This window comes from Meriones unguiculatus, chromosome 14, assembly GCF_030254825.1.
Source record: "Meriones unguiculatus strain TT.TT164.6M chromosome 14, Bangor_MerUng_6.1, whole genome shotgun sequence".
In the NCBI taxonomy this organism is placed as follows: domain Eukaryota; kingdom Metazoa; phylum Chordata; class Mammalia; order Rodentia; family Muridae; genus Meriones; species Meriones unguiculatus.
In genome coordinates, this window is record NC_083361.1 from 49,131,102 (window position 1) to 49,147,780 (window position 16,679).

General features: G+C 40.6%; 5 non-coding genes across 5 annotated transcripts; all 5 read right to left on the reverse strand.

The window, feature by feature from the left end:
* Positions 1-832: 832 nt before the first annotated feature.
* Positions 833-897, reverse strand: LOC132647913 (small nucleolar RNA SNORD109A). The gene has a single exon (XR_009586254.1). It is a non-coding gene; the product is annotated as a small nucleolar RNA SNORD109A (small nucleolar RNA).
* Positions 898-4,419: 3,522 nt separating this feature from the next.
* LOC132647914 (small nucleolar RNA SNORD109A) lies at positions 4,420-4,484 on the reverse strand. Its single transcript, XR_009586255.1, has one exon. It is a non-coding gene; the product is annotated as a small nucleolar RNA SNORD109A (small nucleolar RNA).
* Positions 4,485-8,009: 3,525 nt separating this feature from the next.
* On the reverse strand, positions 8,010-8,074 carry LOC132647915 (small nucleolar RNA SNORD109A). Its single transcript, XR_009586256.1, has one exon. It is a non-coding gene; the product is annotated as a small nucleolar RNA SNORD109A (small nucleolar RNA).
* Positions 8,075-11,589: 3,515 nt separating this feature from the next.
* On the reverse strand, positions 11,590-11,654 carry LOC132647916 (small nucleolar RNA SNORD109A). The gene has a single exon (XR_009586257.1). It is a non-coding gene; the product is annotated as a small nucleolar RNA SNORD109A (small nucleolar RNA).
* Positions 11,655-15,170: 3,516 nt separating this feature from the next.
* Positions 15,171-15,235, reverse strand: LOC132647917 (small nucleolar RNA SNORD109A). The gene has a single exon (XR_009586258.1). It is a non-coding gene; the product is annotated as a small nucleolar RNA SNORD109A (small nucleolar RNA).
* Between the last annotated feature and the right edge of the window lie 1,444 nt (positions 15,236-16,679).

The following is a 16,679-nucleotide window of genomic DNA, read 5'->3' on the forward strand; positions in this document are numbered from 1 at the left end:
AACACGCAAATTTTGTTAGAATAGATGATTTGCATCTGTGTGAGAGCGACAATAAGAGGATGAATGTACCCAGGAGGAAAAGAAAAACAACAACAACAAGTAACATAAAGCAAAGCCCAATTGTCATTTCTCATGATGGATCAACTGAGATGGTTTCCATGCGAGAAAGAGATAGGTAAACACAACATGCTCTGGAAGATTTTGGCAGCTAAGACATAAATGATGAACACCAATAAAACTAGGGAATGTCTCAAACAGGTGCCCTGGTTTCTCACCTAGCCATTATTATCTAGAATTTACCCAGCCTCCAACAGGAAAGACCATTTCAATTTTCCCTCTATATAAATTGAATGATCCTTTAATTATTAGTTATACGTCAGCCTTTACACAACTTTGGGAAAAGTGCGAGGGCAGTCATTGTCCTCCAATATTCTTGGGACTACTGGCATGAGCCCTAACCTCCCAGCCTGACACTTTACCACATATGTGCAAGGGTACATCGCCGGAGACTAGGAATGAGCAGCACGTTCTAATTCATCAGTTCTTACATATTTTTTGAGTACGTCATTTGCACCTACAGTCATCTCTACCTGATATATGTGCCTACTCCTATAGTAAAGGTTGTCTCCCTATCACTTGGAATCATTTCTATCTCTGTGAAAATAGAAAGCAATGAAGATTGTATCAAACCAAGTATGGGTATTGTTATGAGGCCTTTTTCGAAAAATCTCAGAATCTGATGCCATAATGCACAGTTCTCATCCTCTCTGAAGAGGGAAGAATGCAAGCCAGGCTCTGAAATCCACATGGGTCTCACGAGGACCTCATATCTGGACCTCAGATCGCATCTGTTCAAGTCAGTCAACGTCCTCAGAGACCTGTTGTCATCATAGATCCAGAAAGGCCTTCGCTCAACACATGAGTTTTCACCTACCAAGTGAAATCCCAGAGAGCTAGACTCCTGGGCCTTGACAAGGAAGTTCAAAACTGTGCAGGAGGCATGTAGCTCATTCTGTCAAAGGTTCTGGGGAAACACAGAGGACAGGATTAAAGAGCCTTTCCCCTTTGACACCATATGAGAAAAATAGAGGTCAACACATTGCCTTTGGTGGGTGTCACTGGCCCCAAATCGGGTACCTGTGAATGTTCCTTGAATTTATGTATTTAATCTTTACAACAAAGATTTGGTAAGAATAGAGAAAACATTCAAGAAAGCAAAATGACTTTTTTTCCTATCTAGATAAGATTTTTCAACATCCTAATTTGCGGTTTTGATTCTATGCTCGTCATGTTAACCCGCCTTTACACTTCCTCCTCAGGTTCCCTGTCTTCCATATATGTTCCTCTCCATCTTACAGTGCACAGTATTGAGCCTTCCAGTTGTCCTGCAATTGTCAATGCTCTGGAGGATTTTGTGATGTATGTCCTATGACCACCAGCTCCTTCCATATTTCCTTGGACAACAAAAAGCAACACACAGGCCAAGCTATATTTTGGTCCATATACATCACCAGGTATCCCACAGGACATTGACAGGGACAGGAGTTGGGTTCTGTGTGCCTGATTCCTGAACCTTCTCTTCTTATCACCTCTGATGTCATGTTTCTTCAAATGAACTCAACACCACCCAAGTTCCAAGATGAAGGAAGGCATTGCATTTAATACCAAAAATATTCTTAGTTTTGTTTTGTTTTGTTCTGACAATGGACAACTAGATTTCTGGCTCAACATAATCCATAATCATTTATAAAAAGAATAAATATGGTTCATTGTCAGCTCTGTTTGGGTTTTTGAAAACTTTATGGCAATTCACCTGAATTTTAGAGGGCAAGATTGCATGTTTCCATGCTACTTACAAGGAAGTGAAAACGCATGGGTTGCTCTCTTAGTATCCACGCCAGAGGATCAATGATAGATGAAATTTGTGAGGGTTATTGTTCTGTGCTCTAGGGGTCTAGACTCCTAACACCCTATCATCTTCCTTTGGGTTCCACACCTGTCAGGGCAGAAATAAAAGTTTAATTCTTTGAGCTTGAATGTCGATAAGGGAAGGAGCTGGGAGAAGGCTTTTCTTAGTACTTCTGGATATATTATTTAGAATTGGAAGCTTCAATGGTAGCTTCAAAAGAAAGTCAAATATGCCAATAACTTCACCCAACTGTTGGTTTTCCAAATGCACCTCAAAATACTAATGGTATTAGTTAGTATCCTTGTCACTTGCTTGGGTTTGGTCTACCTAGCTAAGTCCCCTACAATGCCAGGGCCATAGCAAGTGTTCCACCATCAATAGGCAAGATGAAGCCTAGGTTGTTTAGCCATGAGAGGGACGTTAAATAAATCTCATCTCTTGTGGTACACAGTAGGTAAATATTTCGTCAGGCGAGAATGCAGCCTGTCTACAAACAAAAGACACAATGGGAAGCAGCGTCACTTACCTGTCCTGCCAGAAGGGAAGCACCTCTCTAAGTTTTAGCCTGCAACATAATAAGTATGAAGGTTATCAGAAAATGAAATGCGTCTAGGCAACCTTGACTTTCTAAAGTGTCCCGACCCTCAAGTCTGCCAGCAGTTCAGTCTTTCCCAGAACCAACTATTGAATTAATTTCCTCCCTTCAAATCCCCTCAGATTTTAGCCACTGTGGCAAGGATTTCTCTTCTTCTGATGACTTCCTCAGAAGCTGTCTGTGAGAGCATCTTTGCCAGTGCCAGCAGGCACAGTGTGGACGCCTCTCAGTGGGCAGCGAGGAAGTTGGACAAAGCAAAGAAGAAGCAGTGAGTATAGCATTGCAGTATGGTCATTCTTAACTCCTCCTTTCTCAAAGTCAAAACGACCAAGTTGCACAGAGGTGAAAGTCAGTAAGCCCAATGGTATCTTTGAGATTTCAGGGTGTCATTGAAATTTGTCCTCTGTGCATGGAATTCTCTCCTTGTTTATCCAACAGAGTGTTCCATAATTGACTTTAGATTTCTTCCCTGCCATGCAACCTCATCTTGGAAGAGAGGGGAATCCAAAGGTACCTTTTGGTCTACATGTATGTTACCATGTCTCGATTCATAAAAACTCAAGTCTTCCACTTGGAAGAGCGTTGGAATCATCTACCATGCTTCAGGTTAAATCTGATGAAAAGAAGATGTTTTCTAGGCACTAACTGACTAGCCCGTGGTCAAATACACATGGGTTGCTTTTTATTGAGTATGTTGTACTACACATCTGAGATTACATGATGTCCTTGATTGGATATTCAAGCTTCAAACATGGATTTAGATATTGTGTATCCAGCAAGTGTTACCAAGAGTCCTATGCTACAGCTTCCTAAAAGTCTGTTAGTAGTAAGATATATATATATATATATATATATATATATATATATATATATATATACATATATGTGTGTGTCAGTTCTGAATTAATTGTGTTCATCATGAGGAAGTTAAGAAGATTCAGTGTGTGGTTCTTTCTTGTTTCATTGAAGAGTTAGCGCATCTGATCCATTATCAGGATTGTGGGTCTACCAGCTAGCAACATGTTCTTTAGAAATATCTTTCCTTGTTTCATAAAGGAATAGTTGTTTTCATAGATCTTGGGTAACACGCAAATTTTGTTAGAATAGATGATTTGCATCTGTGTGAGAGCGGCAATAAGAGGATGAATGTACCCAGGAGGAAAAGAAAAACAACAACAACAAGTAACAGAAAGCAAAGCCCAATTGTCATTTCTCATGATGGATCAACTGAGATGGTTTCCATGCGAGAAAGAGATAGGTAAACACAACATGCTCTGGAAGATTTTGGCAGCTAAGACATAAATGATGAACACCAATAAAACTAGGGAATGTCTCAAACAGGTGCCCTGGTTTCTCACCTAGCCATTATTATCTAGAATTTACCCAGCCTCCAACAGGAAAGACCATTTCAATTTTCCCTCTATATAAATTGAATGATCCTTTAATTATTAGTTATACATCAGCCTTTTCACAACTTTGGGAAAAGTGCGAGGGCAGTCATTGTCCTCCAATATTCTTGGGACTACTGGCATGAGCCCTAACCTCCCAGCCTGACACTTTACCACATATGTGCAAGGGTACATCGCCGGAGACTAGGAATGAGCAGCACGTTCTAATTCATCAGTTCTTACATATTTTTTGAGTACGTCATTTGCACCTACAGTCATCTCTACCTGATATATGTGCCTACTCCTATAGTAAAGGTTGTCTCCCTATCACTTGGAATCATTTCTATCTCTTTGAAAATAGAAAGCAATGAAGATTGTATCAAACCAAGTATGGGTATTGTTATGAGGCCTTTTTCGAAAAATCTCAGAATCTGATGCCATACTGCACAGTTCTCATCCTCTCTGAAGAGGGAAGAGTGCAAGGCAGGCTCTGAACTCCTCATGGGTCTCACGAGGACCTCATATCTGGACCTCAGATCGCATCTGTTCAAGTCAGTCAACGTCCTCAGAGACCTGTTGTCATCATAGATCCAGAAAGGCCTTCGCTCAACACATGAGTTTTCACCTACCAAGTGAAATCCCAGAGAGTTAGACTCCTGGGCCTTGACAAGGAAGTTCAAAACTGTGCAGGAGGCATGTAGCTCATTCTGTCAAAGGTTTTGGGGAAACACAGAGGACAGGATTAAAGAGCCTTTCCCCTTTGACACCATATGAGAAAAATAGAGGTCAACACATTGCCTTTGGTGGGTGTCACTGGCCCCAAATCGGGTACCTGTGAATGTTCCTTGAATTTATGTATTTAATCTTTACAACAAAGATTTGGTAAGAATAGAGAAAACATTCAAGAAAGCAAAATGACTTTTTTCCTATCTAGATAAGATTTTTCAACATCCTAATTTGCGGTTTTGATTCAATGCTCGTCATGTTAACCCGCCTTTACACATCCTCCTCAGGTTCCCTGTCTTCCATGTATGTTCCTCTCCATCTTACAGTGCACAGTATTGAGCCTTCCAGTTGTCCTGCAATTGTCAATGCTCTGGAGGATTTTGTGATGTATGTCCCATGACCACCAGCTCCTTCCATATTTCCTTGGACAACAAAAAGCAACACACAGGCCAAGCTATATTTTGGTCCATATACATCACCAGGTATCCCACAGGACATTGACAGGGACAGGAGTTGGGTTCTGTGTGCCTGATTCCTGAACCTTCTCTTCTTATCACCTCTCATGTCATGTTTCTTCAAATGAACTCAACACCACCCAAGTTCCAAGATGAAGGAAGGCATTGCATTTAATACCAAAAATATTCTTAGTTTTGTTTTGTTTTGTTCTGACAATGGACAACTAGATTTCTGGCTCAACATAATCCATAATCATTTATAAAAAGAATAAATATGGTTCATTGTCAGCTCTGTTTGGGTTTTTGAAAACTTTATGGCAATTCACCTGAATTTTAGAGGGCAAGATTGCATGTTTCCATGCTACTTACAAGGAAGTGAAAACGCATGGGTTGCTCTCTTAGTATCCACGCCAGAGGATCAATGATAGATGAAATTTGTGAGGGTTATTGTTCTGTGCTCTAGGGGTCTAGACTCCTAACACCCTATCATCTTCCTTTGGGTTCCACACCTGTCAGGGCAGAAATAAAAGTTTAATTCTTTGAGCTTGAATGTCGATAAGGGAAGGAGCTGGGAGAAGGCTTTTCTTAGTACTTCTGGATATATTATTTAGAATTGGAAGCTTCAATGGTAGCTTCAAAAGAAAGTCAAATATGCCAATAACTTCACCCAACTGTTGGTTTTCCAAATGCACCTCAAAATACTAATGGTATTAGTTAGTATCCTTGTCACTTGCTTGGGTTTGGTCTACCTAGCTAAGTCCCCTACAATGCCAGGGCCATAGCAAGTGTTCCACCATCAATAGGCAAGATGAAGCCTAGGTTGTTTAGCCATGAGAGGGACGTTAAATAAATCTCATCTCTTGTGGTACACAGTAGGTAAATATTTCGTCAGGCGAGAATGCAGCCTGTCTACAAACAAAAGACACAATGGGAAGCAGCGTCACTTACCTGTCCTGCCAGAAGGGAAGCACCTCTCTAAGTTTTAGCCTGCAACATAATAAGTATGAAGGTTATCAGAAAATGAAATGCGTCTAGGCAACCTTGACTTTCTAAAGTGTCCCGACCCTCAAGTCTGCCAGCAGTTCAGTCTTTCCCAGAACCAACTATTGAATTAATTTCCTCCCTTCAAATCCCCTCAGATTTTAGCCACTGTGGCAAGGATTTCTCTTCTTCTGATGACTTCCTCAGAAGCTGTCTGTGAGAGCATCTTTGCCAGTGCCAGCAGGCACAGTGTGGACGCCTCTCAGTGGGCAGCGAGGAAGTTGGACAAAGCAAAGAAGAAGCAGTGAGTATAGCATTGCAGTATGGTCATTCTTAACTCCTCCTTTCTCAAAGTCAAAACGACCAAGTTGCACAGAGGTGAAAGTCAGTAAGCCCAATGGTATCTTTGAGATTTCAGGGTGTCATTGAAATTTGTCCTCTGTGCATGGAATTCTCTCCTTGTTTATCCAACAGAGTGTTCCATAATTGACTTTAGATTTCTTCCCTGCCATGCAACCTCATCTTGGAAGAGAGGGGAATCCAAAGGTACCTTTTGGTCTACATGTATGTTACCATGTCTCGATTCATAAAAACTCAAGTCTTCCACTTGGAAGAGCGTTGGAATCATCTACCATGCTTCAGGTTAAATCTGATGAAAAGAAGATGTTTTCTAGGCACTAACTGACTAGCCCGTGGTCAAATACACATGGGTTGCTTTTTATTGAGTATGTTGTACTACACATCTGAGATTACATGATGTCCTTGATTGGATATTCAAGCTTCAAACATGGATTTAGATATTGTGTATCCAGCAAGTGTTACCAAGAGTCCTATGCTACAGCTTCCTAAAAGTCTGTTAGTAGTAAGATATATATATATATATATATATATATATATATATATATATATATATATATACATATATGTGTGTGTCAGTTCTGAATTAATTGTGTTCATCATGAGGAAGTTAAGAAGATTCAGTGTGTGGTTCTTTCTTGTTTCATTGAAGAGTTAGCGCATCTGATCCATTATCAGGATTGTGGGTCTACCAGCTAGCAACATGTTCTTTAGAAATATCTTTCCTTGTTTCATAAAGGAATAGTTGTTTTCATAGATCTTGGGTAACACGCAAATTTTGTTAGAATAGATGATTTGCATCTGTGTGAGAGCGGCAATAAGAGGATGAATGTACCCAGGAGGAAAAGAAAAACAACAACAACAAGTAACAGAAAGCAAAGCCCAATTGTCATTTCTCATGATGGATCAACTGAGATGGTTTCCATGCGAGAAAGAGATAGGTAAACACAACATGCTCTGGAAGATTTTGGCAGCTAAGACATAAATGATGAACACCAATAAAACTAGGGAATGTCTCAAACAGGTGCCCTGGTTTCTCACCTAGCCATTATTATCTAGAATTTACCCAGCCTCCAACAGGAAAGACCATTTCAATTTTCCCTCTATATAAATTGAATGATCCTTTAATTATTAGTTATACATCAGCCTTTTCACAACTTTGGGAAAAGTGCGAGGGCAGTCATTGTCCTCCAATATTCTTGGGACTACTGGCATGAGCCCTAACCTCCCAGCCTGACACTTTACCACATATGTGCAAGGGTACATCGCCGGAGACTAGGAATGAGCAGCACGTTCTAATTCATCAGTTCTTACATATTTTTTGAGTACGTCATTTGCACCTACAGTCATCTCTACCTGATATATGTGCCTACTCCTATAGTAAAGGTTGTCTCCCTATCACTTGGAATCATTTCTATCTCTTTGAAAATAGAAAGCAATGAAGATTGTATCAAACCAAGTATGGGTATTGTTATGAGGCCTTTTTCGAAAAATCTCAGAATCTGATGCCATACTGCACAGTTCTCATCCTCTCTGAAGAGGGAAGAGTGCAAGGCAGGCTCTGAACTCCTCATGGGTCTCACGAGGACCTCATATCTGGACCTCAGATCGCATCTGTTCAAGTCAGTCAACGTCCTCAGAGACCTGTTGTCATCATAGATCCAGAAAGGCCTTCGCTCAACACATGAGTTTTCACCTACCAAGTGAAATCCCAGAGAGTTAGACTCCTGGGCCTTGACAAGGAAGTTCAAAACTGTGCAGGAGGCATGTAGCTCATTCTGTCAAAGGTTTTGGGGAAACACAGAGGACAGGATTAAAGAGCCTTTCCCCTTTGACACCATATGAGAAAAATAGAGGTCAACACATTGCCTTTGGTGGGTGTCACTGGCCCCAAATCGGGTACCTGTGAATGTTCCTTGAATTTATGTATTTAATCTTTACAACAAAGATTTGGTAAGAATAGAGAAAACATTCAAGAAAGCAAAATGACTTTTTTCCTATCTAGATAAGATTTTTCAACATCCTAATTTGCGGTTTTGATTCAATGCTCGTCATGTTAACCCGCCTTTACACATCCTCCTCAGGTTCCCTGTCTTCCATGTATGTTCCTCTCCATCTTACAGTGCACAGTATTGAGCCTTCCAGTTGTCCTGCAATTGTCAATGCTCTGGAGGATTTTGTGATGTATGTCCCATGACCACCAGCTCCTTCCATATTTCCTTGGACAACAAAAAGCAACACACAGGCCAAGCTATATTTTGGTCCATATACATCACCAGGTATCCCACAGGACATTGACAGGGACAGGAGTTGGGTTCTGTGTGCCTGATTCCTGAACCTTCTCTTCTTATCACCTCTCATGTCATGTTTCTTCAAATGAACTCAACACCACCCAGGTTCCAAGATGAAGGAAGCCATTGCATTTAATACCAAAAATATTCTTAGTTTTGTTTTGTTTTGTTCTGACAATGGACAACTAGATTTCTGGCTCAACATAATCCATAATCATTTATAAAAAGAATAAATATGGTTCCTTGTCAGCTCTGTTTGGGTTTTTGAAAACTTTATGGCAATTCACCTGAATTTTAGAGGGCAAGATTGCATGTTTCCATGCTACTTACAAGGAAGTGAAAACGCATGGGTTGCTCTCTTAGTATCCACTCCAGAGGATCAATGATAGATGAAATTTGTGAGGGTTATCGTTCTGTGCTCTAGGGGTCTAGACTCCTAACACCCTATCATCTTCCTTTGGGTTCCACACCTGTCAGGGCAGAAATAAAAGTTTAATTCTTTGAGCTTGAATGTCGATAAGGGAAGGAGCTGGGAGAAGGCTTTTCTTACTACTTCTGGATATATTATTTAGAATTGGAAGCTTCAATGGTAGCTTCAAAAGAAAGTCAAATATGCCAATAACTTCACCCAACTGTTGGTTTTCCAAATGCACCTCAAAATACTAATGGTATTAGTTAGTATCCTTGTCACTTGCTTGGGTTTGGTCTACCTAGCTAAGTCCCCTACAATGCCAGGGCCATAGCAAGTGTTCCACCATCAATAGGCAAGATGAAGCCTAGGTTGTTTAGCCATGAGAGGGACGTTAAATAAATCTCATCTCTTGTGGTACACAGTAGGTAAATATTTCGTCAGGCGAGAATGCAGCCTGTCTACAAACAAAAGACACAATGGGAAGCAGCGTCACTTACCTGTCCTGCCAGAAGGGAAGCACCTCTCTAAGTTTTAGCCTGCAACATAATAAGTATGAAGGTTATCAGAAAATGAAATGCGTCTAGGCAACCTTGACTTTCTAAAGTGTCCCGACCCTCAAGTCTGCCAGCAGTTCAGTCTTTCCCAGAACCAACTATTGAAATAATTTCCTCCCTTCAAATCCCCTCAGATTTTAGCCACTGTGGCAAGGATTTCTCTTCTTCTGATGACTTCCTCAGAAGCTGTCTGTGAGAGCATCTTTGCCAGTGCCAGCAGGCACAGTGTGGACGCCTCTCAGTGGGCAGCGAGGAAGTTGGACAAAGCAAAGAAGAAGCAGTGAGTATAGCATTGCAGTATGGTCATTCTTAACTCCTCCTTTCTCAAAGTCAAAACGACCAAGTTGCACAGAGGTGAAAGTCAGTAAGCCCAATGGTATCTTTGAGATTTCAGGGTGTCATTGAAATTTGTCCTCTGTGCATGGAATTCTCTCCTTGTTTATCCAACAGAGTGTTCCATAATTGACTTTAGATTTCTTCCCTGCCATGCAACCTCATCTTGGAAGAGAGGGGAATCCAAAGGTACCTTTTGGTCTACATGTATGTTACCATGTCTCGATTCATAAAAACTCAAGTCTTCCACTTGGAAGAGCGTTGGAATCATCTACCATGCTTCAGGTTAAATCTGATGAAAAGAAGATGTTTTCTACGCACTAACTGACTAGCCCGTGGTCAAATACACATGGGTTGCTTTTTATTGAGTATGTTGTACTACACATCTGAGATTACATGATGTCCTTGATTGGATATTCAAGCTTCAAACATGGATTTAGATATTGTGTATCCAGCAAGTGTTACCAAGAGTCCTATGCTACAGCTTCCTAAAAGTCTGTTAGTAGTAAGATATATATATATATATATATATATATATATATATATATATACATATATGTGTGTGTCAGTTCTGAATTAATTGTGTTCATCATGAGGAAGTTAAGAAGATTCAGTGTGTGGTTCTTTCTTGTTTCATTGAAGAGTTAGCGCATCTGATCCATTATCAGGATTGTGGGTCTACCAGCTAGCAACATGTTCTTTAGAAATATCTTTCCTTGTTTCATAAAGGAATAGTTGTTTTCATAGATCTTGGGTAACACGCAAATTTTGTTAGAATAGATGATTTGCATCTGTGTGAGAGCGGCAATAAGAGGATGAATGTACCCAGGAGGAAAAGAAAAACAACAACAACAAGTAACAGAAAGCAAAGCCCAATTGTCATTTCTCATGATGGATCAACTGAGATGGTTTCCATGCGAGAAAGAGATAGGTAAACACAACATGCTCTGGAAGATTTTGGCAGCTAAGACATAAATGATGAACACCAATAAAACTAGGGAATGTCTCAAACAGGTGCCCTGGTTTCTCACCTAGCCATTATTATCTAGAATTTACCCAGCCTCCAACAGGAAAGACCATTTCAATTTTCCCTCTATATAAATTGAATGATCCTTTAATTATTAGTTATACATCAGCCTTTTCACAACTTTGGGAAAAGTGCGAGGGCAGTCATTGTCCTCCAATATTCTTGGGACTACTGGCATGAGCCCTAACCTCCCAGCCTGACACTTTACCACATATGTGCAAGGGTACATCGCCGGAGACTAGGAATGAGCAGCACGTTCTAATTCATCAGTTCTTACATATTTTTTGAGTACGTCATTTGCACCTACAGTCATCTCTACCTGATATATGTGCCTACTCCTATAGTAAAGGTTGTCTCCCTATCACTTGGAATCATTTCTATCTCTTTGAAAATAGAAAGCAATGAAGATTGTATCAAACCAAGTATGGGTATTGTTATGAGGCCTTTTTCGAAAAATCTCAGAATCTGATGCCATACTGCACAGTTCTCATCCTCTCTGAAGAGGGAAGAGTGCAAGGCAGGCTCTGAACTCCTCATGGGTCTCACGAGGACCTCATATCTGGACCTCAGATCGCATCTGTTCAAGTCAGTCAACGTCCTCAGAGACCTGTTGTCATCATAGATCCAGAAAGGCCTTCGCTCAACACATGAGTTTTCACCTACCAAGTGAAATCCCAGAGAGTTAGACTCCTGGGCCTTGACAAGGAAGTTCAAAACTGTGCAGGAGGCATGTAGCTCATTCTGTCAAAGGTTTTGGGGAAACACAGAGGACAGGATTAAAGAGCCTTTCCCCTTTGACACCATATGAGAAAAATAGAGGTCAACACATTGCCTTTGGTGGGTGTCACTGGCCCCAAATCGGGTACCTGTGAATGTTCCTTGAATTTATGTATTTAATCTTTACAACAAAGATTTGGTAAGAATAGAGAAAACATTCAAGAAAGCAAAATGACTTTTTTCCTATCTAGATAAGATTTTTCAACATCCTAATTTGCGGTTTTGATTCAATGCTCGTCATGTTAACCCGCCTTTACACATCCTCCTCAGGTTCCCTGTCTTCCATGTATGTTCCTCTCCATCTTACAGTGCACAGTATTGAGCCTTCCAGTTGTCCTGCAATTGTCAATGCTCTGGAGGATTTTGTGATGTATGTCCCATGACCACCAGCTCCTTCCATATTTCCTTGGACAACAAAAAGCAACACACAGGCCAAGCTATATTTTGGTCCATATACATCACCAGGTATCCCACAGGACATTGACAGGGACAGGAGTTGGGTTCTGTGTGCCTGATTCCTGAACCTTCTCTTCTTATCACCTCTCATGTCATGTTTCTTCAAATGAACTCAACACCACCCAAGTTCCAAGATGAAGGAAGGCATTGCATTTAATACCACAAATATTCTTAGTTTTGTTTTGTTTTGTTCTGACAATGGACAACTAGATTTCTGGCTCAACATAATCCATAATCATTTATAAAAAGAATAAATATGGTTCATTGTCAGCTCTGTTTGGGTTTTTGAAAACTTTATGGCAATTCACCTGAATTTTAGAGGGCAAGATTGCATGTTTCCATGCTACTTACAAGGAAGTGAAAACGCATGGGTTGCTCTCTTAGTATCCACTCCAGAGGATCAATGATAGATGAAATTTGTGAGGGTTATTGTTCTGTGCTCTAGGGGTCTAGACTCCTAACACCCTATCATCTTCCTTTGGGTTCCACACCTGTCAGGGCAGAAATAAAAGTTTAATTCTTTGAGCTTGAATGTCGATAAGGGAAGGAGCTGGGAGAAGGCTTTTCTTACTACTTCTGGATATATTATTTAGAATTGGAAGCTTCAATGGTAGCTTCAAAAAAAGTCAAATATGCCAATAACTTCACCCAACTGTTGGTTTTCCAAATGCACCTCAAAATACTAATGGTATTAGTTAGTATCCTTGTCACTTGCTTGGGTTTGGTCTACCTAGCTAAGTCCCCTACAATGCCAGGGCCATAGCAAGTGTTCCACCATCAATAGGCAAGATGAAGCCTAGGTTGTTTAGCCATGAGAGGGACGTTAAATAAATCTCATCTCTTGTGGTACACAGTAGGTAAATATTTCGTCAGGCGAGAATGCAGCCTGTCTACAAACAAAAGACACAATGGGAAGCAGCGTCACTTACCTGTCCTGCCAGAAGGGAAGCACCTCTCTAAGTTTTAGCCTGCAACATAATAAGTATGAAGGTTATCAGAAAATGAAATGCGTCTAGGCAACCTTGACTTTCTAAAGTGTCCCGACCCTCAAGTCTGCCAGCAGTTCAGTCTTTCCCAGAACCAACTATTGAATTAATTTCCTCCCTTCAAATCCCCTCAGATTTTAGCCACTGTGGCAAGGATTTCTCTTCTTCTGATGACTTCCTCAGAAGCTGTCTGTGAGAGCATCTTTGCCAGTGCCAGCAGGCACAGTGTGGACGCCTCTCAGTGGGCAGCGAGGAAGTTGGACAAAGCAAAGAAGAAGCAGTGAGTATAGCATTGCAGTATGGTCATTCTTAACTCCTCCTTTCTCAAAGTCAAAACGACCAAGTTGCAGAGAGGTGAAAGTCAGTAAGCCCAATGGTATCTTTGAGATTTCAGGGTGTCATTGAAATTTGTCCTCTGTGTATGGAATTCTCTCCTTGTTTATCCAACAGAGTGTTCCATAATTGACTTTAGATTTCTTCCCTGCCATGCAACCTCATCTTGGAAGAGAGGGGAATCGAAAGGTACCTTTTTGTCTACATGTATGTTACCATGTCTCGATTCATAAAAACTCAAGTCTTCCACTTGGAAGAGCGTGGGAATCATCTACCATGCTTCAGGTTAAATCTGATGAAAAGAAGATGTTTTCTACGCACTAACTGACTAGCCCGTGGTCAAATACACATGGGTTGCTTTTTATCGAGAATGTTGTACTACACATCTGAGATTACATGATGTCCTTGATTGGATATTCAAGCTTCAAACATGGCTTTAGAAATTGTGTATCCAGCAAGTGTTACCAAGAGTCCTATGCTACAGCTTCGTAAAAGTCTGTTAGTAGTAAGATATATATATATATATATATATATATATATATATATATACATACATATATGTGTGTGTCAGTTCTGAATTAATTGTGTTCATCATGAGGAAGTTAAGAAGATTCAGTGTGTGGTTCTTTCTTGTTTCATTGAAGAGTTAGCGCATCTGATCCATTATCAGGATTGTGGGTCTACCAGCTAGCAACATGTTCTTTAGAAATATCTTTCCTTGTTTCATAAAGGAATAGTTGTTTTCATAGATCTTGGGTAACACCCAAATTTTGTTAGAATAGATGATTTGCATCTGTGTGAGAGCGGCAATAAGAGGATGAATGTACCCAGGAGGAAAAGAAAAACAACAACAACAAGTAACAGAAAACAAAGCCCAATTGTCATTTCTCATGATGGATCAACTGAGATGGTTTCCATGCGAGAAAGAGATAGGTAAACACAACATGCTCTGGAAGATTTTGGCAGCTAAGACATAAATGATGAACACCAATAAAACTAGGGAATGTCTCAAACAGGTGCCCTGGTTTCTCACCTAGCCATTATTATCTAGAATTTACCCAGCCTCCAACAGGAAAGACCATTTCAATTTTCCCTCTATATAAATTGAATGATCCTTTAATTATTACTTATACGTCAGCCTTTACACAACTTTGGGAAAAGTGCGAGGGCAGTCATTGTCCTCCAATATTCTTGGGACTACTGGCATGAGCTCTAACCTCCCAGCCTGACACTTTACCACATATGTGCAAGGGTACATCGCCGGAGACTAGGAATGAGCAGCACGTTCTAATTCATCAGTTCTTACATATTTTTTGAGTACGTCATTTGCACCTACAGTCATCTCTACCTGATATATGTGCCTACTCCTATAGTAAAGGTTGTCTCCCTATCACTTGGAATCATTTCTATCTCTTTGAAAATAGAAAGCAATGAAGATTGTATCAAACCAAGTATGGGTATTGTTATGAGGCCTTTTTCGAAAAATCTCAGAATCTGATGCCATACTGCACAGTTCTCATCCTCTCTGAAGAGGGAAGAGTGCAAGGCAGGCTCTGAACTCCTCATCGGTCTTACGAGGACCTCATATCTGGACCTCAGATCGCATCTGTTCAAGTCAGTCAACGTCCTCAGAGACCTGTTGTCATCATAGATCCAGAAAGGCCTTCGCTCAACACATGAGTTTTCACCTACCAAGTGAAACCCCAGAGAGCTAGACTCCTGGGCCTTGACAAGGAAGTTCAAAACTGTGCAGGAGGCATGTAGCTCATTCTGTCAAAGGTTCTGGGGAAACACAGAGGACAGGATTAAAGAGCCTTTCCCCTTTGACACCATATGAGAAAAATAGAGGTCAACACATTGCCTTTGGTGGGTGTCACTGGCCCCAAATCGGGTACCTGTGAATGTTCCCTGAACTTATGTATTTAATCTTTACAACAAAGATTTGGTAAGAAGAGAGAAAACATTCAAGAAAGCAAAATGACTTTTTTTCCTATCTAGATAAGATTTTTCAACATCCTAATTTGCGGTTTTGATTCTATGCTCGTCATGTTAACCCGCCTTTACACTTCCTCCTCAGGTTCCCTGTCTTCCATGTATGTTCCTCTCCATCTTACAGTGCACAGTATTGAGCCTTCCAGTTGTCCTGCAATTGTCAATGCTCTGGAGGATTTTGTGATGTATGTCCCATGACCACCAGCTCCTTCCATATTTCCTTGGACAACAAAAAGCAACACACAGGCCAAGCTATATTTTGGTCCATATACATCACCAGGTATCCCACAGGACATTGACAGGGACAGGAGTTGGGTTCTGTGTGCCTGATTCCTGAACCTTCTCTTCTTATCACCTCTGATGTCATGTTTCTTCAAATGAACTCAACACCACACAGGTTCCAAGATGAAGGAAGGCATTGCATTTAATACCAAAAATATTCTTAGTTTTGTTTTGTTTTGTTCTGACAATGGACAACTAGATTTCTGGCTCAACATAATCCATAATCATTTATAAAAAGAATAAATACGGTTCATTGTCAGCTCTGTTTGGGTTTTCGAAAACTTTATGGCAATTCACCTGAATTTTAGAGGGCAAGATTGCATGTTTCCATGCTACTTACAAGGAAGTGAAAACGCATGGGTGGCTCTCTTAGTATCCACGCCAGAGGATCAAGGATAGATGAAATTTGTGAGGGTTATTGTTCTGTGCTCTACGGGTCTAGACTCCTAACACCCAATCATCTTCCTTTGGGTTCCACACCTGTCAAGGCAGAAAGAAGAGTTTAATTCTTTGAGCTTGAATGTCCATAAGGGAAGGAGCTGGGAGAAGGCTTTTCTTAGTACTTCTGGATATATTATTTAGAATTGGAAGCTTCAATGGTAGCTTCAAATGATAGTCAAATATGCCAATAACTTCACCCAACTGTTGGTTTTCCAAATGCACCTCAAAATACTAATGGTATTAGGTAGTATCCTTGTCACTTGCTTGGGTTGGGACTACCTAGCTAAGTCCCCTACAATGCCAGGGCCATAGCAAGTGTTCCACCATCAAGAGGCAAGACGAAGCCTAGGTTGTTTAGCCATGAGAGGGACGTTAAATAAATCT